This window comes from Pan paniscus, chromosome 3 (assembly GCF_029289425.2).
Source record: "Pan paniscus chromosome 3, NHGRI_mPanPan1-v2.0_pri, whole genome shotgun sequence".
Classification (NCBI taxonomy): domain Eukaryota; kingdom Metazoa; phylum Chordata; class Mammalia; order Primates; family Hominidae; genus Pan; species Pan paniscus.
In genome coordinates this window covers 50548684-50573402 of record NC_073252.2, presented here as the reverse complement: position 1 = coordinate 50573402, position 24719 = coordinate 50548684, and the positions used below count along the sequence as shown (strand labels likewise).

At 34.6% G+C, this 24719-nt stretch overlaps 1 long non-coding RNA gene across 1 annotated transcript in view; it reads left to right on the top strand.

The window, feature by feature from the left end:
* The first annotated feature begins 3468 nt into the window (after positions 1 to 3468).
* LOC100981752 (uncharacterized) overlaps positions 3469 to 24719 on the top strand; it is an 87661-nt gene continuing 66410 nt past the window's right edge. Inside the window, exons 1-2 of the long non-coding RNA XR_158564.5 lie at positions 3469 to 7447; positions 7825 to 8258. This is a non-coding gene — a long non-coding RNA (uncharacterized LOC100981752). The remainder of the gene's footprint in view (positions 7448 to 7824; positions 8259 to 24719) is intronic.

Sequence of the window (24719 nt, the reverse complement as noted above, 5' to 3'; positions counted from 1 at the left end):
CTTTACAACATTCAATAAAATTGGTAATAGTGGGTATCAATATTTAATTCACAATCTACAGAGTAATCTCAAATTTTCAACAAGTATGGTTATGATTAAAAATTGTTTCTCTACTTTTTAGTATGCTGATTTCTAAAATCTCATATTGTGTTAAATTTTATCAAATGATTATTGGAAAGATCTTGTATATTTCCTCCTTTATTCTCTTAATGTAGTGAGTAACATTAATTTGATATCTAATGTTAAACAAATCCAGCATTCCTGGAATAAAAGCAACTTGCCTGTGATGTGTGTTCTTTTTTGTATATCACTGGATGTGATTTGCTAATATTTTATTTAGAATTTTTACATCTGCATTTATTAGAGAAACTAACCTGTCATTTAACTTTCTTTTATTGTCTTATTTGGGATTTAGTATCAAGATTAATTTGAGAGGTGTTTTCAATTTTCCTGTTTTCTGAAAGATTTCATGTAATGTTGGACTTTTGTTCTTCTTTAAATCTGTGCAGGAATTTACTAGTCATATGAGCCAGGAGATTGCTTTGAGGGAAGAGTCTTAATTAGAAATTAATTTTTTGTAAATGTAGGACTATTTAGATTCTTAATTTATTCTTATAATTTTAAGGTGCTATTTTTCAAGGCATTTCTTAATTTCATTTAATTTTTTTATTTATTGGCATAAGGTATTTTTTCTGTATCCTTACTATCACTTTATTATTTGTGTGGTTTTTGTGATTTCTCTCTTTTCATTTCAGTCTTACTAGAAGTCAGTCGAATTTTTAGTGTTTTTAAGGCACTGATTTTTGGTTTTATTTATTTTTCTTTACTGTACATTTATTTTCTAGCTGATGAGGTTTTGATTCAAGTTTACTTATTACTTATATTTTTATTCTTTTGGTTTAATCCAGTGTTTTTGCTTTATTTTTTTTGTTTAGCTTTTTGAGAGGTATGATGGGTTAGATTTTGTATCTCCAAAGAATATTCTGAGGTCCTAACTCCTGTATCTGTGAATGTGATCATATTTAGAAATAAAATATTTGCAGATGCAATTAAGATGAGGTTATTGGTGGGGCGGGGGAGGGGGCGAATTTAATATGACTTGTTGTTATAAGAAGAAGAAAAGACACAGTCATACAGGGAGGACAGCCATGTGAAGACAGAGGCAGAGTGGAGTGATGTTGCCACAAGCCAAGAAATGCCTGGAACTACCAAAAGCTGAGATGAGACCTGGAAGAATCCTCTCCTAGAGGCTTCAGAGGGAACATGGCTTGCTAATATCTTGGTTTAGGACTTCTAGCCTGCAGAACTGCGCCCATCTCTTTATCTATCTATGTATCTGTATTCATCATGATCATCATGATCATCATCATCTATTCAAATCAGTAAGATGTTCCATGAAGGCAGGGATCACTTTCTGTTTTGTTAATTGCTGTTTCCAGTGCATAGAAAGTCCCTTCTACAGAGTAAGTACATTTAAATATTCAAATTTTAAATTTCAAAAAAAATGGTTTGGGGAGAACAGGAAGTGTTCGGTTACATAAATAAGTTCTTTAGTGGCGATTTCTGAGACTTTGGTGCACCCACTGCCCAAGCAGTATACACTGTACCCAATGTGTAGTCTTTTATCCCTCAACCCCCTTTCACTCTTCCCCAAAGTCCATTGTATCATTCTTATATCTTTGCACCCTCATAGCTTAGCTCCCACTTATAAGTGAGAACATGTAAGGTTTGTTTTTCCATTACTGAGTTACTTCACTTGGAATAATGGTCTCCAACTCCACCCAGGTTGCTGTGAATGCCATTATTTAATTCCTTTTTATAGGTGAGTAGTAGTATTCCATGGTGTGTGTGAATATATAACATTTTCATTCTCCACTCATTGATTTATGGGCATTTGGGCTGGTTCCATATTTTGGCAATTGTGAATTGTGCTGCTATAAACACGTGTGTGAAGGTGTCTTTTTCATATAATGGCTTCTTTTTCTCTGGGTAGATACCCAGTAGTGAGATTGCAGGATCAAATGGTAGATCTACTTTTAGTTCTTTAAGGAATCTCCACCCTGTTTTCCATGGTGGTTGTACTAGTTTACATTCCCACCAGCAGTGTAAAACTGTTCCCTTTTCACCACATCCAAGCAAACATCTATTATTTTTTGATTTTTTAATTATGACCATTCTCACAGGTGTATGATGGTATCACATTGTGGTTTTAATTTGCATTTCCCTGATCATTAGTGATGTTGAGAATTTTTTCATATGTTCGTTGGCCATTTGTATATCTTCTTTTGAGGATTGTCTATTCATGTTCTTGGCCCACTTTTTGGTGATACTACTTTTTTTTTTCTCACTGATTTGTTTGAGTTCCTTGTAGATTCTAGGTATTAGTTGCTTGTCAGATGCATAGTTTGTGAAGATTTTCTCCCATTCTGTGGGTTGTCGGTTTACTCTGCTGATTCTTTCTTTTGCTGTGCAGAAGCTTTTTAGTTTAATTAACTCCCATCTATTTATCTTTTTTTGTCCTGATCATTAGTAATGTTGAGAATTTTTTCATATGTTTGCTGGCCATTTGTATATCTTCTTTTGAGAATTGTGTATTCATGTCCTTGGCCCACTTTGTGATGATATTACATGTTTTTTTCTTGCTGATTTGTTTGACTTCCTTGTAGATTCTAGATTTTAGTCCTTTGTCAGATGCATAGTTTGTGAAGATTTTTTCCCATTCTGTGGGTTGTCTATTTACTCTGCTGGTTCTTTCTTTTGCTGTGTAGAAGCTTTTTAGTTTAATTAAGCCCTATCTATTTATCTTTGTTTTTGTTGCATTTGCTTTTGGGTTCTTGGTCATGAAATGTTTGCCTAAGTCAATGTCTGGAAGAGTTTTTCCAATGTTATCTTCTAGAATTGTTATGCTTTCAGGTCTTAGATTTAAGTAGTTGATCCATCTTGAGTTGATTTTTTTGTAAGGTGAGAGATGAGAATCCAGTTTAATTTTTCTACATGTGGCTTGCCAATTATCCCAGCATCATTTGTTAAATAGGGTGTCCTTTCCCTACTTTATGTTTTTGTTTGCTTTGTTGAAGATCAGTTTGCTGTAACTATTTGACTGTATTTCTGAGATTTCTATTCTATTCCATTGGTCTATGTGCCTATTTTTATACCAGTACCATACTGTTTTGGTGGCTATAACCTTGTAATATTATTTGAAGTCAAGTCATATGATACCTCCAGATTTGTTCTTTTTGCTTAGTCTTGCTTTGGTCGTGCAGACTCTTTTTTGGTTTCATATAAATTTTAGATATGTTTTTTTCTAGTTCTGTGAAGAATGATGATGGTATTTCAATGGAAATTACATTGAATTTGTAGTTTGCTTTTGGCAGTATGGTCATTTTCACAATATTGATTTTACATATCCACGTGCATGGGATGTGTTTCCATTTGTTTGTGTCATCTATGATATCTTTCAGCAGTGTTTTGTAGTTTTCCTTGTAGAAGTCTTTCACCACCTTGGTTAGGTGTATCCCTAAGCATTTTATTTATTTTGCAGCTATTGTAAAATGGGTTGAGTTCTTGATTTGATTCTGAGCTTGGCCGCTGTTGGTGTATAGCAGTGCTACCAATTTGTGTACATTGATTTTGTATCCTGAAACTTTACTTAATTTGTTTATCAGGTCTAGGAGCTTTTTGGATGAGTCTTTAGGGTTTTCTAGGTATAGGATCATATCATCAGCAAAAAGTGACAGATTGACTTCCTCTTTGCTGATTTGGATGCCTTTATTTCTTTCTCTTTTCTGATTGCTCTGGCTAGGACTTCCCATCCTATGTAGAATAGAAGTGGTGAGAGTGGGCATCCTTGTCTTCCTCCAGTTCTCAGCGGAAATACTTTCAACTTTTCCCCAATCAGTATAATGTGGCTATAGGTTTGTCATAGATGACTTTTATTACCTTAAGGTATGTCCCTTCTATGTCAGTTTTGCTGTGGGTTTTAATCATAAAGGAATGCTGGATTTTGTCAAATGCTTTTTATTTTTCTGTTGAGATGGTCTTACGATTTTTGTTTTTAATTGTGTTTATGTGATGTATCACATTTATTGACTTGCAGATGTTAAACCATCCCTGCATCCCTGGTATGAAACCCACTTGATCATGGTGGATTATCTTTTTGATATGCTGTTGGATTTGGTTAGCTAGTATTTTGTTGAGAATTTTTGCATCTATGTTTGTCAGGATTATCGGTCTGTAGTTTTTTGGTTGTTGTTGTTATGTTCTTTTCTGGTTTTGGTATTAGTGTGAAACTGGCTTCATAGAATGATTCAGGGAGGCTTTCCTCTTTCTCTGGCTTTTGGAATAGTTTCAGTAGGATTTGTACCAATTCTTCTTTAAATGTCTGATGGAAATCAGCTGTGATTCCATCTGCTCCTGGACTTTTTTTTTGTTGTTGGCAATTTTTTTTTGTAACCATTTTAATCTTGCTGCTTGTTGTTTGTCTGTTCAGAGTATTTCTTCCTGGTTTAATCTTGGAGGTTTGTATATTTCCAGGAATTTATCCATCTCCTCTAGGTTTTCCAGTTTGTGTGTGTAAAGGTATTCATAGAAGACTTGAATGATCTTTTGTATTTCTGTGTTACTGGATTTAATATATCCCGTTATATTTCTGGTTGAGCTTATTTGGATCTCCTCCCATTTTTTCTTGGTTATTCTTGCTAATGGTCTATCAATTTTGTTTATATTTTCAAAGAATCAGCTTTTTGTTTTATTTATCTTTTGTATTTTTTTGTTTCAATTTCATTTAGTTCTGCTCTGATCTTTGTTATTTCTTTTTTTTTTTTTTTTCTGCTGGGTTTGGGTTTGGTTTGATCTTATTTCTCTAGTTCCTTGAAGTGTGACCTTAGACTTTCTATATGTGTTCTTTCAGACTTTTTGATGTAGGCATTTAATGCTATGAACCTTCCTTTTAACATCGCTTTTGCTGTATCACAGAAGTTTTCATAGGTTGTGTTATTGCTATCATTCAGTTCAAGTAATTTTGAAATTTCCATTATAATTTCATTGTTTACCAAAATATAATTCAGGAGCAGATTATTTTATTTCAATGTATTTGCATGGTTTGAGGATTCCTTTTGGAGTTGATTTTTAATTTTATTCCACTGTGGTCTGAGAGCATATTAATATAATTTTGATTTTCTTAAATTTATTGAGGCTTGTTTTGTGCCTATCATATGAGCTATCTTGGAGAATGTTCCATGTGCTGATGAAAAGAACATATATTCTGCAGTTGTTTGGTAGAATGTTCTGAATATATCTGCTAAGTCCATTTGTTCTAGGGCATAGTTTAAGTCCATTGTTTGACTTGTTTTTGATGACCTGTCTAGTGCTGTCAGTGGAGTATTGAAGTCACCCACTATTATTGTGTTGCCTCTTATCTCATTTCTTAATTCTAGGAGTAATTGTTTTATAAATTTAAAGCTCCAGTTTTAGGTACATATGTATTTAGGATTGTAATATTTTCCTGTTGGACTAGTCCTTTTATTATTCTATAATGTCCCTCTTTGTCTTTTTAAATTGTTGTTGCTTTAAAGTTGGTTTCGTCTGATAAAAGAATAGCTACTTCTGCTTGTTTTTGTTGTCCATTTGCATGGAATATCTTTTTCCATCCATTTACCTTACATTTATATGGGTCTGTATGTGTTAGGTGAGTCTCTTGAAGACAGCAGATACTTGATTGGTGAATTCTTATCCATTCTGTCATTTTGTATCTTTTAAGTGGAGCATTTAGTCCTTTTACATTCGATGTTATTATTGAGATGTGAGGTACTGTTCTATTCATCCTGCTAGTTGTTGCCTGACTACCTTGTTTTTTTTTGTTTGTTTGTTTTTTATTGCTGGTGAGCTTGTGTGATCATTTGGGGTGTCAATGAATCTTGCTTTGTCATATCATCAGAATTGTTTTTCTGGTTCCTTCTCATTTGGGTAGACTATTTCAGAGGAAAGATCTGGGACTCAAGGGCTGCTAATCCGATTTTTTTTCCCTATGGGGTGATCCCTTGATGTGGTGTTCTTTTTCTTCCCCTAGAAATGGTGCTTCCTGAGAATAAAACTGCAGTGATTGTTATTGTTCTTCTGTGTCTAGTCCCCCAGTGGAGCTACTGGGCTCTGGGCTGGTACTGGGGAGTGTCTGCAAAGATTTCTGTGATTTGATCCTGTGAAGACCTATCTTCAGGTCTCTCAGCTGTGGATGCCAGTACCTGCCCCAGTGGAGGTAGCAGGGAAACAAAGTGGACTCTGTGAGAGTGCTGGTTGTAGTTTGTTTAGTGTGCAGGTTTTCTCGAATGCTGGTTTGCTAGCAGTGAAGCTGTCATGTGGACAGACTCAGGACCTCTGGTTAGCCAGGGTGTTACAGGTGGTGTTTTCTCCTTTCTTGGAGTAGGATTGTTCTAAGTTGCTGTAATGGCTTGAGTTGGTTGACTTCCAGCCAGGAGGTGGCACTTTTAAGAGAGCATCAGCTGCGGTAGTAGAAGGGGGATACAGGCTTGCCCTAAGTTGGCCAGGGTAAATATTCAGTCGTCTCAGGTAATAGGTGAGGCCATAGAGCTCCCACAAGTTTATATCTTTTGTCTCTGGTTACCAGGAAGGGTAGAGAAAACCATCAGGTGGGGGCAGGGTTAGGCAGGTCTCAGCCTAGACTCTCCTTGGGCTTGCAGTGGCCACTTTGAGGGATATGGGGTGTGTCTCAGGCCAATGGAGTTATGTTCCATGGGAGATTATGGCTGCCTCTGCTGCTTCCTACAGGTTGCCAGGGAAGTGGTGGAAAGCCATCAGTGACAGGCCTTACCCAGCTCCCATGAAACCAGCAAGGCCAGTCTCATTCCTGCCATACTCCCCCAGCAGCCAACAGTGCCCAATTTATACCCAGGCCTCTGGTGCACAGGGCTGAGATCCTGCCCCAGGCTACAAGACTCCCTGCTGAGAGAGCAAGCATGGCTTCCAGTCCTCACCCTTCCCTTCCTGTTGCGGCTTCTGTGCTCCTATCTGTACTTCCCGTTCCCCACACCCCAACCCCCTGGACTCTGCCCAGGAAAATTTGTCATCTTTGGAAATTATTACAAAGTTCAGCTGGAAGTCTGCTTCTCCCTGTGGACCTTCCCCAATTCCACTGGCTGCCCTCCTCAAGGACCCCTGTGAGATAAATTCAGAAATGGCTATCCTTGGCTTCCCTGGGGAACAAGAGTGCCTGCAGTTCTTTTCCCACTTCTTCTTTTACTTTTTTATTTCACTGGGCTCTCTAAATTCATTTCAGCTCTAGGTAAGGTTAAACTCTTTTCCCGTCTTCTGGATTTTCAGGTTCTCCAGGGCCGATGTATGTTTGGAGATGGATTTCCCCCCTCACACTTCAGGCACTCAGTTTTTTGGCAGTCTCATGGAGTTTCCAGTGGCAAGCCGCTTATTTCAAATGGTCTGTGAATTCTTTTGGTTTTTCTGATATGTTCCTGGTGTGATTCTTCACCAATTTTATCTCAAATTATATTTTATTCTACATTATGATTGCTATTATTTCCTTATTTTTCTTTGTATTTATGATATATTTCTTCCATTTAAAACATTTCTTACTACTTCTCTGACATTTGACTTTTGGTCTTTTTCTATTAAGTAAAGATTTTAAAATAATGTTTTAATTTGAGAAACTTTAGTTTTTAATTGAACTACTAAACCGTTTTACACTAACTATATTATTCTTTCTGATCTTGTCAGAGATTCTCTATTTTGCTCACCTATTTCTTTTCTAACTGTTGTTTATTATATTGACTATATTATCATTATTTTTTCTTTTAGGGATTTGGAAAGGATTCCGTGATGGTTAATATTGAGTGTCAACTTGATTGGATTGAAGGATGCAAAGTATTGTTCCTGGGTGTGTCTGTGAGGGTGTCACCAAAGGAGATGAACATTTGAATCAGTGAGCTGGGAGACACAAACCCATCCTCAATCTTGGGGGACACCATCTAATCAGCTGCCAGTGCAACTAGGATAAAATCAGGCAGAGAAATTTGGAAAGACTAGACTGGCTGAGTCTTCTGGCCTGCATCTTTCTCCCATGCTAGATGCTTCCTGCCCTCGAATATCAGACTCCAAGTTCTTTAGCTTTTGGACTCTTGGACCTTTGGCCACAGACGGAAGGCTGCACTTTTGAAGTTTTGGGACTTGGACTGGCTTCCTTGCTCCTCAGCTTACAGATGGCCTATTGTGGGACTTCACCTTGTGATCGTGTAAGTCAATACTCCTTAATAAACTCTGCTTTATATATATATCTATCCTATTAGTCCTGTCCCTCTAGAGAACCCTGACTAATACAGATACACAGAAAGTTCAATTTTCTAAATTTTAAGCATTTTAAAACTTACTTGGGTCAATTTTTCTCTCATCACCTATGAACAGAGTAAAACAGTAACTATTATCATTCACATCCCTCCAGCTCAGATGCTACATTTGGCATAATTTTCACATTACTATTTTTCCTTCACACTGTTTTGCTGATATAATCTCAGATTTCAGATCCAGGTTATTATTAATTATTAGCTTAATATTTTGTATTTTTATCTTGTAAGTACAACATTTGAAATTTTAAAGCTAATCACTCTATAGAGCTAAGAATTCTATTTGCTGAGTTATTTATATTTATTTCTTAGTTGACTTAAGTGACTAGTCAAATAGTTTTTTTCACAAAGAATTTTATATGACATTGCCTCTCAGTCTAGTGTATCTAAAAACAACTTTCTGTCGCTCTAGCATATAAATATGAGCTTTTCTAACTAAAATGCCTTGGATCTCAATCTTTTCTGCCCAAAGCTCTGTAAACCTTTGTTTTTCTTAGCATTTAATATTGCAAATAAAGTCTGATCTACAGACATTCTGTGTTTTTGTTCCTTTATGGTTCATGGGATTATTTCATACGACAGAAATGTATTCTGAGGGGTACTGGAATATATCACTTCAAAATATGCCTCTTTGGAATACAATTTTTTTTTATTTTTATTTTTTTTTGTTAAAGGCCACTGAGAAAACTTCTGCCTATTTGTCTCTAATTAATCTGTCTTTGGCTAGTCTAATTCACAGGGCCTCTGCTGGAGAACCTAAGATGAGTAGAGGAAATGATTTGTTGTTTTCCTCTCCTGAAATACCTAACTGTGGGTGTTTATATTAGCAATGATTATTATCTTCACATTTTTTCCCGATCTTAGATTGTTTCTTCCATAACATTACACTCCTCATATTAATCTTTTTCAAGGGAATGATAGAGAAATTTATCACAACAGCTCTTTATTTTATTCACTAGCGCAGGCAAAAAGAGCTCGTCCAGGCTCTCTGATTGTCTTGACCATCACCAGACAGATAAGGTGCCCTAAGTTTTGGAGTGGAAGGGTCACTGTAAGCTACCCGCCTACTTTCCATAAGTGCTGATGTTCCACAGGTAGGACAAAAGTGAGTTGGTCCTTTAGGCTTCCATCAAATCTTCGACATGGGCACAGATGCTCCTTGACTTACAATGGGGTAATATCTGGATGAATCCATCATAGATCAAAAGTATCATTAGTCTAAATGCATTTAATACCCCGATAAACCCATCTTAAAGTCAAAAAACCATAAGTCAAACCATCGTAAGTTGGGACCAGTCTATGTAGGATCTAGCAGATTATTTTAACTTTCTATATGTGGATGATATTCTTCACAGTTTCCAGAGCTGATGCAAACTTTCTGTTGTTTTGATATTTGATCAGCCATTTCCAGCTACAAATATGGGAACTCGGGAGGATCTGTGCTCTAATCTTCAGTCTACCATACTCCCAGCACAGTAGGGGTCTTAAGTCTGATAAAGTTTTGAAAAGGAAAGAGAAAAGCTGCATTCTGTGCTCCTGAGACAGGGAAGCCCAGCGGAAATAAAATATCCAGGATGTGGAGCGGGCGAGATTGTGCACCATTAGTATGTAAAGCCTTGATTCAGATGGATGGTTAGGAGTACAGTGCCAATGAGAGAGAAAGAGAGAGAGAGAGAGAGACCTCTGTTTGGACCGGGCATCTTTGTTGTTTGGAAGAAACCTTTCATCCAGACAGTTTGAGTCTGATCTTACCTCATTCTACTGGTGAGCTGTACTATGTCTTGCACAGTGCTGCCTCCCTTTTTTTCTGTGGCTCTTTGACACCTCCACCTCCCTGCCAGCCTGGTGTGGCTGATCAAGCTGTTCAAACAACTGGAAGACATCAGAAGTTAAACACTCATTATTTTAATTTGATGCTAATCATGTGTTAATGAGACTAATCCTTGCAATGATTCAGGTAATTTGCTTAATGGCTGCCCAGAGTACAGATTATAGCAATCAGTCACGTCTGATAAGATGTCTGTTGTGGAGGAGGCTGTCAGGTGAATGAAGTGGGAAAAGGCTCAGGAGTAAGGGTCTGATGTCAGGCATGTTCTGTGTTGGAGGGTAGGAGTTAAGGGAAGGAGACAGCTCAGAAATCCAAATTTTCAATGAGAAATGAACATCCTAGTGTTCTTGTTTAGAAGGAAGAAGTTGGTGTTGACAGGCTTTCTCATCTTATAGTGACACATGCACACTGAGATAAGCATGACACTTTGAAGAGAGTTGGATATACAATTCATTTTGTTCTGGAGAAGTCAGTACAATTATTAGTAGACATATTCCTACAACTATTAAATTGAGTTAAAAATCTTTTTTGCTATCAAAATGTCAAAGAAAAGATGAAACCACTCAGAGCAAAGGAAGATACATTTTTTTCTTCTCATCTTAGGAAATAGATGCTAAAATCAAAATTCTAAACTGAAGCATTATTATGTTTATAGTATACTCAAGCATTGTAAGTCTATAGTCAGTCCTTCATATCCATGGGTTTCGTATCCATGTTTTCCATCAATCATGCCTTTGAAAATGTCAGAAAAAAAAAGTACACCAGTAAAACTAACACAAAATAAAAAATGATACAGTATAACAACTATTCACATAGCATTTACATTGTATTACATTTTATGAATAACCTGGAGATAATTTAAATTATAGGGGACAATGTGAGTTGGTTATATGCAAATACAACGCCATTTTATATAAGGTACTTAAGCATCACTGGTTTTTGTAATCTGCAGGGGCAGCGCAGGATAGGACAGACGTCCTGGGACAATCCCTCACAGATACTGAGGGACAACTGAAGATACAGTCTCTGATGTGCTTAAACTAATCAGTGAGTCCTATGTTGGAGGCATGCCACCGTCTACAACTTTGCTGGATTGAATCATGATATATTTTTCAATAAAATATTGAAACTCAATAAATTATAAAATGTACAGATATAGAAATAACAAAACACTTCTAGAGTACATGTTCAAAAATTCTGCCGATTATTTGCTTTGCTTTAATTTATTCGTACTGATAGAAAATTTAAAATTTTATAGATATATAAATCTAGATATCTGAATTGTTTCATTCCCATTCAGTATTTTGGTGAGGAGAGAAAAGTAAAAAAATGGAGATAGATTCAGGCATGAAAAAGATTTGTAGTTTATTTTATGTTTAACTTAGTTGTTTTGATACATTCATGATACCCTCTTCTATCTTCTGTGGAATGCAATTTAGTTCAATGTAACAACATTTCTCTAGTATATCTTATCTTCAAGGAGGTGTTATTTAGTTTCTTTTGTTTCTTTATTTGTTTTGTGTTTTACAAAACAAGGGACAAGCATCTTTCTTGGGAGCAAAGAATGTGCCCATCTTATGACAGTGAGGGTAGGAATGGACAGGGAAGGAAAAATTGGAGTCAGCTGTTTGAGGACTAGATGTTCAGCTGCTCTAACTCAGAATGTGAATTTACAATAAGGATGTAGAGGAGATACCGTAACATGGGCATAGTGTTTTGGATTGACATCAACAGGAGGATTACACATATGGGAGGGATCATAGCATCTAGGACATTTATAGATACAATTATATGTGAGCATTAGTCCTGTGAACCCAAGTTAACAGTTTTCCTTTTTCACCCTAGTTAAGAAGTTATTTTATCACCATAAAAGGCTTTCATGCACTATTTCATGCTACATAAGTGCAAATAAAATGCACTTGTATCAGTGACAATGATATGGATGAGACTGGTTTCATTTTTAAGAATCAAGATGATTGTTTTATAAGCATGTACCATAAAAAGAACAACCTGTGGTATGCTCTAGAATTTGAGAAGCTAATGCTTTTAAGGCAGGCAGACCATTGTTTTGGTAGCAGTTGTTTTTGTTATTATTTTTATCATTAATTATTATTATCAATCCCATTTTATCTAACAAAAGAGAATGGCTTATTTGGCTTGCTAATGATAAAATAATCTGCACAGAAGCAGGAGGTAAACCTTTCGAAACACTGAACTTTTACTGCATGGCTTCCTTATAGCACATTGCCTCTTCCATTAAGCTGAGGCAAGAAATATATAGAGGAAATGAAGTGAAAAATGCTAAACATCTGTATTTATGTAAGACAATAGAGTTAGAAGAGGATAAGGTGATGCTTACATTGCTTCATGTATTGGAAAACTACTTATATAGTCATGATATAAGTGTTTTAGTACATTCAGGCTGCTACAAAATATCATAAACTATATGGCTTATAAACAACAGAAATTTATTTCTTACACTTCTGGAGGGTAGGAAGTGCAATATGAGGGTGCCAATGTGGTCAAGTTCTGGTGAGGGCCCTCTTCCAGGTTGCAGACTACCAACTTCTCACTGTGTCCTCACAGGATGAAAGGAGCAAACTAGCTTACACTAATCCCATTCACAAGAGTTCTGCTTTCATGCCCCAGTCACCTCTAGAAGGCTCTAACTTCTTAAAGTTATCACATTGGGGATTAGGTTTCAGCATATGAATTTTGGGATGGAAAGGGCACAAAGGTTCAGGCTATAGCAGTAAGTTAGTGTTATTTACACAAACTATATTAAATACAGGTACCTCTTTAAACTGATCCTGGCTCTCTTTTCTCTGTAGTAACATGGTGTATCTTGGCATAATTGTTTTCATTCTTCCCTTTTATTTGAACTTTCGTGTCCTTCAGAAGTTAAGCTAAATGGAAAACTCCTTGAGCAGATACTTAAACTAGGCTATCAATTGTAGGGTATTTGGCCTGTGCTGTTGAAATCACTTTAGACATCTGTGTTTGTTTTTAGGAGGACTTTGAAATAATACTTGTTAAGATATTGTGAAATTATACATTCTTTTTAGAAGTTATGCAGTTTGTAGAGGCATATTTTACAAGATTGTAAAATCTCATAATTATTTCATATCTGTGACAAATAACACAAATTATTGTTTTTTTCTTCATATTATCTTCCATGAAATTTAATGGACAGTGCAGTTTCACTTTAACACTAGGTTTTCAGAGTATTAGGATTTATCCAAACACTAAGTTGATTGAGAAAATGTGTCTTTGCCTCATCTATATTGCTAGGCTCTTGAAATTCTAAAGTGTGTTATTTTGCTTAAGTTATGAATATATTACAAATGATATAAGAAATTTAGAAAATATTAGGAGGAAGAAAAGTTTTAGCCCCAGGTAAAGGGATAATTTTCTGTTTTGCTTTATTTGTGGCAACTTGGTCTGACTTATTTTTATTTCTAATTTTCAGCTTAAATATCAAGTATTAAAATATTACTAAAATTATCTCCATTTCAAGACAAAATAATATGAATACATTATTGATATAAATAAATTAATGCGAATTTCTCACTTGCAATTATTGCATTTGCATCTATTTTGATTAATGTATTATGACCAAAATGATTTTTAGATTTTACCATCAAAACAATTTGGTAAAGGGATTCATACTCCTTTAGTAACTTAAAACCGACAAGAAAGAATGGTGTTCAGTACTTGCTTTTTAAAAATAGCCTCCAATATAATAGATTTACTTTTTCCTATTCCTCTCACTAAATAAACAAAAACCCTGGAAATTATTTGCAAAACAAATAGAAGACTTTGAAATGTGGAGAAAGGAAGGCAGACCAGTTAGGGACTTTGAGTCCCAAGGAAGTACATGGTGGTGAGTTTCATGTGAATGTATGTATGTAGGTAGGTATTTATTGCCTCGTATATCCTAGACTTGGACGTGAAGTAAACAGCAATCAAGAAACACAAATGGTAGAAGACAAACAACAACAACAACAAAAACAACAAAGAAAAAACACCCAGCTCCAACGAAAGCCTTCTCTCTTTATTTAATCCTGAAAAGGTGCTTAGCAGGATAACAAAAATGTTTTAGAGAAAAGCTACTGTACTTCAGCTAAACACCATAGAAAAATCTGTGGCCCCACTCCACCCATACTAGCAAAGATCACATGGGGACCCTACACGGTCATTTTTGCCAAGATAAAACAAGTTACCCCAATTTTCTTACTGGGGTGGTATAAGAGAAGGCTGAGTAGGAAGCTTATAATTTTGCTCTAATTTAACAGCAATGAGATGATCATTCCCCCACTGACTTTCTCTACTGCCCAGCAGTAAGAAGGCAATCTCACTATCACTCCCATGTCTGGCCATCTGGGGAACAGTAGTGAGGCACTCCTACCTCTCCCAGCCAGAGAAGTAACAGTGAAGGCTTAGTAGGACGTCAAACTCCCACCACCACCCAACGGCAAAAAGGGCTCCACCATTCCTTGTGTGCCAGTGAAAGCTGAGTGAGGAACCTGGACTTCTAACCCCATCTGGAAATAATGAGGCACTCCCCTTCACCTCTTCTCTTGCTGGAGTGGCATCAGAGAAAGCCAGCTAAAACAGAAAGTCTAAATAAAATATACAGTCTCATAACATATATCTAAAATGTCCAAGTTTCATTACAAAATTGTGAATCATACCAAGAATCAGAAAAATCTCAACTTAAATGTAATAAAAAATTAATAGACTCCAAAACCAAAATGCTAGAGATCTCACAATTATCTAGCAAAAATTTTGAAGCAGTCACAATAAAAAAAATCTTTAACAAGGAATTATGAACACACTTGAAACAAATAAAATAAATGGAAATTCTCAATAAGGAAATAGAAGATATAAAGAAGAACTAGGTAAAAAATTTAGTGTTGAAAAATACAATAACCAAAATAAAAACACGAGTGGACTCAATAACAGAATAAAAGGATCAGAGGAAAGACTCATTGTACTTGAGGAAAGAACATTAGAACAACAGAAATGACCTGATGTGAACCACAGAGAAAAGAAGCTAAACAAAATAAAAAGAGCCTCAGAGATCTGTGGAATTATAACAAGACATCTAAAATTTATGTAATCAGAGTCCTAGAAGGGGAGGAAAAAGTGGGTGGAATGGAACAAGTATTCAAAAATAACAGCTGAAAATTTTCCATATTTTGGGTAAAGATATGTACTTAAAGATTAAGAGGCTGAGGGTAACTTAGGATAAATCTCTGAATAACTCCTATCAAGGCATATCATAAACAAATAATTAAAAACTTAAGACAAGAACTAAAAATCTTGAAAGCATCAAGATCAAAATGTCACCTTATAGGGGAAAAAAACTAAAAAACTGACATTACAATGGTGTTCGCTTCAGAACCTGTGACAGAGGAAGTGGCACAACATTTCCATGTTTGTGTGCTGAAAGAAAAGAAAAGAAAATTCTGTATTCTGTGAAACTATCTACCAGAAACTGAAGAGAAATGAAAACATATTCAGGTAAAGGAAAACTACGAGTGTGTGACCACTAGGCTTATGGTAAAAGTATGACTAGAGAAATCAATCAATCGATCAATTGATCAATCAATCATCTATCTATAGAATATTTATACAATATATACATATAATATATATATAGCATATATATACTACCTGGAGAAAACAGTAAAAAGGCTATACAAAGAGATTCATTCAAATGACATACAGATAAAATAAAAATAGAGTTTTTAAAAACTTCCAGTTTACCCTCAAAAAGGCAAGAAAAAGAAGAGAGTAACATTTTAAAAGAAAACAGAAAGAACAACAGAATGAAAAATGAGACGCCAGACTTAAGCCTTAACATATAAATAATTACTTTAAATAGAAATAGTCTCAATATAACAATTAAAAGGTAGAGATTGGCAGAGTGAATTAAAAATATGAATCAACAATATGCTGCCTACATGAAACTCACTGCAAACATAACAGGATAGATAAGTTGAAAGTGAAGTAATAGAAAAAATCTGTATCATGTAATATGGTTTGGCTCTGTATCCCCACTCAAATTTCGTGTTCAACTGTAATCCACAATTTTGGAGGTGGGGCCTGGTGGGTGGTGATTGGATCATGGGGGTACCTTCTGATGGTTTAGCATCATCCCCCTTGGTGTTGATGTGGCAAGAGGGAGTTACCAAGAGATCTGGTGATCTAAAAGTATGTAGCCTCCCCTTCTCTCTCTTCTCCCTGTCCTGGGCCCCTGTAAAGATGCCTGCTCCCACTTTGCCTTCTGCCATGAGTAAAGGTTTCCTGAGGCTTCCCCAGAAACCACTATGCCTCCTGCACAGCCTGCAGAACTGTGAGGCAATTAAACCTCTTTTTTAAATAAATTACCCATTTTCAGGTATTTATAGCAATGAGAGAACAGACTAATACATCATGCAAACCTTAATCAAAATAAGGCAGGAATATTTCTATTTATTATAAGATAAAATAGACATCGCTGCAAAGAAAATTACCAGACACAGAAAGGGAGATTGCATAATGATAAAGAGGATCAACTTATCAAGAAGGTGTAGCAATTTTAAATGTATATAAACCAAACAATGGAGCTGCAAAATATGTGAAGCAAAAAAATCTGCAGCTAAAATTACACTTTATAGTAAAAGACTGAATGCTTTCCCCAAGTTAATAAGTGGGACTTATCTGCTGCCACCACTCTTATTCAGCATAGTATGGAAAGTTTTAACCACTGCAGGAAGGAAACAAAAGGAGAAGGAGTCATACAGATTAGAAAGAAAGAAAGAAAACTGTACTTATTTGCAGATAGCATGGTCTATGTAGAAAATACAAAGTAATGTACAAAAAATTTCTAGAATTAATAAATGAGTTAAGCAAGATTGTAGAATACTAAGTTAACTTACAAAAATCAAATTTCTGTTTGCAATAGACATAAGTACAGTAAAATTAAAAATACAGTTTTCTTTACAATTGCTCAAAAAATGAAATATTTTGGTGTAACTCTAACCAAAGATATGAAAGACTTGTATGCTAAAAATTTCATATCTCCTCAAATTGATATACAGATTTAATGCTATTTCTATCAAAACATAACAATACTTTTATAGATATAGGTAAGATTATTTCAAATTTTATATGAAAAATAAAGAAACTAGAGTAGCCATAACAATTTAGAAAAAGTAGAATAAAATGGGAGAAATCAGTCTACTTGATTTCAAGACTTATATGGCTACAGTAATCAAGACTGTGTGGTATTAGCAGAGGGATAGACACATAGAACAGTGGGACAGAATACAGAACCCAAAATATAGATCTATATAAATAAATGCAACTGATTTTTAACAAAATTGTAAAAGAAATACAATAGAAGAAAGATAGAGTCTCAACAAATCCATCAACAAAGATAGAGTCTCAACAAATAGTACTGGAGCTATTTAAAATCTCCAGCAAAAAAGAAAAAAAAACTTCAATTTAAACCTCATCTCTAAACTGAAATAACTCAAAATAGATTATGGATTTAAATATAAAATGTAAAACTATAAAACTTAAAACAATGTCTTTGGGATCTGGGGATATGCAAAGAGTTACAATCTGCAAACTAAGAGAAAGATTTGCAAATCACAAATCTCCCAAGAATCTAGTATCTATCCTATGTCTAGAACATATAAAGAAATCTCAAAACTCAAAATTAAGAAAATAAACAATCCATTTAGAAAGGGGGCAAAAGACATGAACAGGCATTTTTCCAAATACTATAAAGTTGAAAAATAATTACTTGAAAATATATTTAACACCATTAGCTGTTAGGGAAATGCAAATTAAAACCACAAGAAGATATCCCTACACACCTATTAAAACGTCTAAAACAAAAAATTGTAACAACACCAGATGCTGGTGAGGATGCAGAGAAACTAGGATCATTCATATTTACTTGCATTAATGTAAAGTGGACAACCACTCTGGAAAATGGTATGGCAGTTTCTTTAAAAACTAAACGTGCAATTATCATAAAACCCAGCAATTGTACTCCTAGACATTCATTCCAGAAAAATGTAAACTTAGATTCACGTGAAAATCTGTACATTAGTAGTGTTCATAGCAACATTACTCATAATAGGAAAAAATTTGGAACAACCTAGATGTCCTTCAATGGAAGAATGACTAAACTATGGTACATCCATACCGTAGTGGTCTACTCAACAATGAACAGGAAAATGCTCCGGATACATGCCACAACCTGGTAAATCTCTAGAGAATTATGCTGAGTGAAAATAAGTTGATTCCAGTTACATACTTTATGATTTCATTTATGTAATATTTTTGAAATGATCAAGTTATAGAAATTGAGAAGATTATTAGTGGTTACTAGGGATTAAAGAGGGGGTGGAGTGAGTGGAAGAAAAGTGGGTATGAATATAAAAGTGCAACATGAAGAATCCTTGTGGCGATGGAAGTTTCTGTATTTCTACCACATCAATGTCAGTATCCCAGTTGTGATATTGTATTATAATTTTGCAAGATATTGCCTTTGGGAAAACCTGGAGAAATATGGATGAGATTCCTCGAAATTATTTCTTGCAACTCTGTATGAATCTACAATCGTCATAAAACAAGTAGGTGTGGAAAAAAGCCATCCCCCAAAAGATCTCAAATTCACTCCCAACTCCCCAAGCACAAGTACTTTTTATTTGGAATGTTTGAATTCGGTAAATTGAAGGGTTAAATATCCAACACATAGTTCCAAGAGAACATGTGTGCTCTAGACTGATAATTAACCATTTAATTGCTCTTCTCTCCTATCTACATTGTCCAATACTTCTAAATAGTAATTGAAATATAGAAAGTTTTCCCCACTTGGAACAGGCGATACATTCAGACATCATTCTGTTTTTATAATTTATGCACATTTTACATATTGCAAATGGAAAGAAACTCTGTCTTTCATGAATGTGTTATTGACATTAAATGTAAAAAAAAAAACAAACCTCTAACTCAATTTGCCCACCAGTTGTAAGACATTGGGTACTCTATGTTCTTGCAAAAATAGAGCAGAAATCAAACTTTTTTATAGTTTGGCAATTTGGTGTCATTAGGGAATTATTAAATGATTTGGAGAGGTTCTCTCACATGTTTTACAAGTCATGGAGAGCTTTACCCTCCAATTTTATTTCTAATTTCTATTCCTGAGTGTCCCTTATTTCTCCCTTCTCCATCAGCTATGATCTCCTTCTCATGCTTTTACACATCTTACTTTCTGGTTACCTTCTTCATTGCTACACTCATTCTCAAAAAAATGTATAAGAGGAAAAACTTGTTGCATCCCACAGAACTAACTAAAAATGTTACTGAGGGTATTAAAGGCTATAGATCTAAGTCAAAAGTGTTAGTGTTTCCCAAGTAACTGTAACAGAATTTTTGCAGTGTCTGGGAACCAGAGATTTGCTTTCACCTTACAGTTTTTGTCAGTAGGCTAAAGATGCAGAATGAATTCAAAAGACACTTGAGAACACTCTTATATAACCCCAAGACACATTTTAGTCTTTATTTTCAGACTGATGCCTTGAAAAATATCACTTCTGTTTTGAGTATATTTCTTAGGGCCAATTTTGCTAATTCATGTGTATTTATATTTGGGGGGTTATGGAGTGTGCATTTGAAACTCAAAATAGCATATCTCCTGGAAAAGAAGTGATGACTTCTTTCCAAAGAAAAGAAAAAGGAGCCTGGCATTTTTTGCTTAAGGTCTATGACCCTAGACAGAAATTTATGTCAGTATCAAATGGCTGTAGTTCTCAAAGGCTTCCAAACTCCACCTTCCTTTTAGGAGAGACATTTTCAGTCTAAAATTAATTACTAAAATGTGAAACAAATCAAAAGACAAAACAAATCAGGCTGTTAAGACAAACATTAAAAATCAAATTATGCTCTCAAAATAGGCAATTTACAGCTTGGAAGGGTAATTGCCAAACCTGAAATGCATACAAACAGTTGAAATTACTGACTCAAGCTGTATATTACCTATTGGAGGGCATAATTTGACAATGACTCTTGCAAAAGGGTAGAGATTCTATCATTTTTCATGATTTAACAGCAAAATATGGTATAACGCTCTGTCTAAAAGAGTCTGAAGGCGAATTAAATTGAAGAAAGAGCTTTAGCTGTAAGAGAAACGGGTGTTGAAGCTATATGTCAGGAAGAAGCATGGATTGGTTTTAAAGTTTTACAGTCCTGTGTTAAATGAACACTCTCTGCAGAGGCAACTACTGACCACAGTGTTTCAGGAAATCATTTAAATAGTTTTAACTTGCTGGCTTTGGAAAGGAGGATAGGAAGTATTCAACTTGACAGTTGAGTGATCAAACGTGGTTTTTGTTGTTGTTGTTTTCTATTATTATACTTTAAGTTCTAGGGTACATGTGCACAACCTGCAGGTTTGTTACATATGTATACATGTGCCATGTTGGTTTCCTGCACCCATTAACTCATCATTTACATTAGGTATTTCTCCTAATGCTATCTCTCCCCCGCCCGCAACCCCCGACTGGCCCCAGTGTGTGATGTTCTCCGCCCTGTGTCCAAGTGTTCTCATTGTTCAATTCCCACCTATGAGTGAGAACATGAGGCGTTTGGTGTTCTCTCTTTGTGATAATTTGCTCAGAATGATGGTTTCCACCTTCATCCATGTCCCTGCAAAGGACATGAACTCATCGTTTTTTATGGCTGCATAGGATTGTGAATAGTGCCGCAATAAACATACATGTGCATGTGTCTTTATAGTAGCATGATCATCTAAGACATAAAGTTCCCTGAACATTAACACATTTACTTACCAAATTTGATTTCAAATTCTAAAACAAAGAACTCATTATTTGCACTTGTGGAAATGTTCATATTGCCAGCATATTCTTTTGCACATTGGAAAAAAACAATCATTCACTTGAAATGGCAATATTTAGAATTTTGGTAGCAGTAATGTAGGGCAGGCGACAGCAGTCAAAGATGGCACAGAGGAAAATATTAAATGTCAGGAGAGGGACGAATCCCATGTGTCCCAGCTAGATTGTATTTTTTCCTGGGGCCATTCATCTATCCCCTCAGTCCTAGTTTACCACTATCTTCTAGCTGTCATGTTTCTTTCAACTGTATCATTTGGTACTCCCTTCTCAGGACAACCTCTCTGCCCTGCACTCAGATTTAGTCACATCTAGATTTTTTCAGTTTGGGCAATTAATATGCTTATGACCAATAAGGCTACAATTTCCATATATGCTTGACACAACCTATACCAGAACAGGGTTCTTTTATTTAACAGCTTTATTGAAGTATGGTTAACGTATAATAAATTACAATGTACAATTTGATAAGTTTTGACTAACGTTTTCACCTGTGAAACAATCACTACAATCAAGATAAGAAACATATCCATTACCTTCAGACATTCCCTAGTGTTCCTTTTAAGTCTTTCCTTTCCACCCACCCCCATTCTTTTTCCCTCTCCCCAGGAATCCACTGATATAACTTATGCTACTATAGATTATTTGCCTTTTCTATAGTTTTATGTAAATAGAACTATATAGTAGATGCTAAATGGAATCATATAGTAGATACTGAAGTTTCTCAGTTAGCATAATAATTTTAAGATTTATACATGTTGTGTGGATTAATTGTTCATTACTTTTTATTATTAAGTATTAATAACATTTCATTGTATGAAAATACCAAAGTTTGTTCACTTGTTCACTTGTCAATAGATATTTGAATGGTTTCCAATTTTTGGCTCTTACAAATAAAACTCTTAATACTATGACCATTCACGTACTAGTCTTTCCATAAGTATATGCTTTCTGTTGAGTTGGGAAAATATCTAGACTTGGATTGTTTGGATAATATGGGGGTTATATTTTTCATTTTTTAAGAAACTGACAAACTGTTTTCCAAAGTAGTTTTACCATTTTACTTTCCTAGTAGCAATGTACGAAAGTTTTAGTTCTTCTGCACTTTCCCCAAGACATAATATGATCAGTCTTTATTTTAGCCACCCTCATTGGTGTGTAGCCGTATCTCATTATTGTCTTAATTTGCATTTTTCTGTTGATTAATCATGTGAACCTCTTTTTGTGTTCTTATTTGCCATTATTATATATTTTTTAGTAAAGTGTCCATTTAAATCTTTTGCTTATTTTAATTGGGTTGTTTGCTTTTTATTGTTGTGTTTAAGGGTTCTTTATGTACTTTGTATATATGTCTTTTATCAGATATATGCTTTGCAAATATCTTCTTTCAGTCTATGGCTTTTCATTTTCTTGAAGTTGCTTTGACAAGCAGAAGCTTTTAATTGCAATGAGATATAATATATCACTTTTAATTTTTAGAGGTCATTATTTTTGCATCATATTGAAAAAACTTTGCCTAATTCAGAGTCACAAAGATTTTTCGTTCAAGTTTTCTTCTCAAACTTTTATCATTTGCAGTTTTACATTTAGATCTATAATCCATTTTAGTTAATTTTTGTGTATGGTATGAGGCACAGTTTGAGGGCTTTTTATTTTTGCATATGGATGGCCAATTTTATCAACATTACTTCTGGAAAACACTATCCTTTCTCTCCTGAATTACCTTCATAACACTTCTAACAACAACCCACAACCATAAAGCTATTCACTAAACAATGTTTGAATGATAGCATGAATAAATTCAGGAATCACATTACTCTACATATTTTAGTAAAGTGCAAAATATGTGTTTACAGGTCTCCTATGCAAGAATAAGATTACGTTAATCACCAAAGACTTTGATAAGTGTCCTTATAATCGGTACTTAGAAAATAGGATTTGTGAATAAGTAAATGAATAAATGAACAAACAAGTAGTTTACTAGAATGTGTAGATCACGTTTTTAGTTCTGTTGTTTAGGTCATTCATTCTTTTCTTTTATCTTCTTATAACTCTTGACTTCAAATAACACTTAGAGTTTATCAAGTTTTTCCACAGGGACTGAGAGTCCAGCTAGTTCACAGGATTTTACTGCTCTCCGCATAATTCAATTCCAGAAAGTTTAAGTCCCAGTTGCTAACAATGGCAAAATGTAAATCCGTGTCTATTTATTGATTTTTTTTTCACCCTTCGTTGCTCACTTTCCCCATTCACTCACTTTTCCTGCCTGAATCATTCCCAAATAAAGTACCTGAATATAAGATCTGGTTTCCAAAAGTGCTATGGGGCAAACCCAAATGAAGGCATGGGTGAATTAGTGATATAATTCCTCTGAAAAGCTGCCAAACTCTGACCAAAGGGGATCCAAATATGGAGTTTTAATTTTTTGGTAAAAAGTTGAGCCCATAGAAACTTTTATGGATAAACTGAATAACCTAGTCTACTTCAATTTTTCAATATTAAATATAAGCAGAATTGAAGGTTGTTATGAAAACAATGATTATTAAATGTTTTATTTGTGTTGAACTTCTCTGTGAAGTTGTTCATAACACATTTTATACACCATAAAATGGAAATTTGACTACCTAAAAACTTTAACATGTAGACAATAGCTTGAAACATACTCTTTGACCATCATATATGTTTAAATGCCTATAATATTAGTTCTAAATATTAAAATTCAAATCTTCATCATTCTTAAAATGGGTATTAAATAATCTAAAAAGTTTAGAACAAAATATTCTTTGGTATAAAAAATGCTGTGTTATTTGCTTTATTTTCTTATCATTTCTGATTTATAGATAATATCTTGAATACATTTTATATGTATATATTTCACAAAAGCCAGGTCAAAAGAACATGAAAAGAATAGAATAAATGGTAATAGATAACTGATAGAGCACATTTAAATTACTTATGTGTGTAAAGTGCTGCTTTAATATGTAAAATCTATTGCACATCTTTTTAAAAAATTATGATTGATTTTGATGCCAATATTATAGTTTCTATTTTGACTTCATTGGAAAGATGGGATTTGATTTCTTGTGCCCATCACTGTAATATAGAGATATCCCCAAACTGGAATTTCAACCTATCTTCACCCAGGTTCTTATGATTTAATTAGACTATTGATTTTTTTTTTTGGCTGTGAGTTTTGCTCATTATACATTATTCTCTGCTCAGTTAGATAATATTGTCAATGGTTTGTTCAGTCCTCAGTTTTTCCAATTATTTTTATGCACTTTGGGTTTAATCAATTAATTTTCCAAGCTGTAAATTATGCATTTTGAGATCATAATTTGTTTTTAATGTATGTCTTAACACTATGATTTGTTTCATGTTTGTAATTAATTTTGGGCTTTGAAAATAAAATTGCATGACAAATCATTATGGTAATGCCACTGCTGTAGACAGCAAAGCTGAAATTTCTCAGATAAGCAAATTTTCTTTTCATTTTGATTTGTTAAAAAAGTTTAAACAGTTAAAAATGAGTGATATTGAGTCATGGCATTCCAGGAAAATACCAAGCACATTTTCACATTAAAGCAGGACTACCAATATCTAAGTCAT